Source organism: Balaenoptera musculus, chromosome 12 (assembly GCF_009873245.2).
Source record: "Balaenoptera musculus isolate JJ_BM4_2016_0621 chromosome 12, mBalMus1.pri.v3, whole genome shotgun sequence".
Classification (NCBI taxonomy): domain Eukaryota; kingdom Metazoa; phylum Chordata; class Mammalia; order Artiodactyla; family Balaenopteridae; genus Balaenoptera; species Balaenoptera musculus.
In genome coordinates this window covers 46,921,589-46,922,746 of record NC_045796.1, presented here as the reverse complement: position 1 = coordinate 46,922,746, position 1,158 = coordinate 46,921,589, and positions in this window count along the sequence as shown.

The following is a 1,158-nucleotide window of genomic DNA, read 5'->3' as shown; positions in this document are numbered from 1 at the left end:
GTCCTCCAGCAGGGCCCTTGTTCCAGGGGCACCACCCCAAGCAGTGCTCTCACAAGGCTTCATCAGCTTTAGTGGAAACTGTTCTGGCAATTGCTGGTCCATCAACACAAAAGGAACCAAATCTAAGATCAGATGTGATTACAATAGGTTTACGTGCCTTTGCTTTATCACACATCAGCTAAAGACCCTGATGTCTTAGATTTTTTCCTATACTACAGTGTAATTAGTGGGAAAAATTAATACCTTCATCAACTGAAGGTTTTTGTGAGGTGATTTCAGGTGACTACAAGATGGACTTGGAATTTGATGTCTGTCTGTGGGTTTGCATGTCTCCTTTTCTCTCTGTTCCCTAATCTCTCTCACTCCCTTGGGACTCCTGTTCCTGTTTGTACAATTATAATTGGAATTCCCTGGCTTCCAAAATGGTGTAGTTTCAGCTTTACAATCCAGCAGAAACCTCCCCGTTGCCTAAACAGTTTTTTACTCTTTGCAGCTTGAACTGTTTCACAGAACCGTATGGTGCCACCAAGCCTCTGGAAGAAATGCAAAGTTTTCATGATGTAAAAGGAATAACTTACTAAAGAGAATCCTAGTGGATCTATTGGGATGAGCTGTAGATTTCTCTAGAGGTCGGTTGCCTGTTTGATGACAACAGGAAACATTTTCTAAACAAGGAGGTTTGAAACCTCCAGTGGAGTGTGCTGTTAAGGTCGTAGGATTTTTATTTCTACCTAGCTCAGTCAGCAGTGGCTGCGACTGGTTTTTTGTTTTGTTTTATGTTTGTTTTTTTTTTTTGGTGAAATGAAACCTGCCTCTAAAAACACCCTCCTAGGCCAGGCCTCCTGTTTTAGGTATCTGTGAGGAGGCTCCAGACTTTAAAACAACCCTCAAACTTATTTAACAACTGGAAACTGCAACACTTTTTTTTTTTCCTGCATGTGATGAAGAAATACTTGCTTACTGAGCTAAAAATAACAAATTATAAAAGACAGCACAAGTCAAATAGAATCTTAGAATCAACTCTGATATATATTCTTGGTAGCAGCAGCAAAGTTGAAGAAAAATTTGGACTATAAAAGATTATCATTGAAAAATTTCTATGCATTACTTTTAAAAATGTCTCTATGAATCTAGGCAAAGATTGCTATTTTTCAGTTT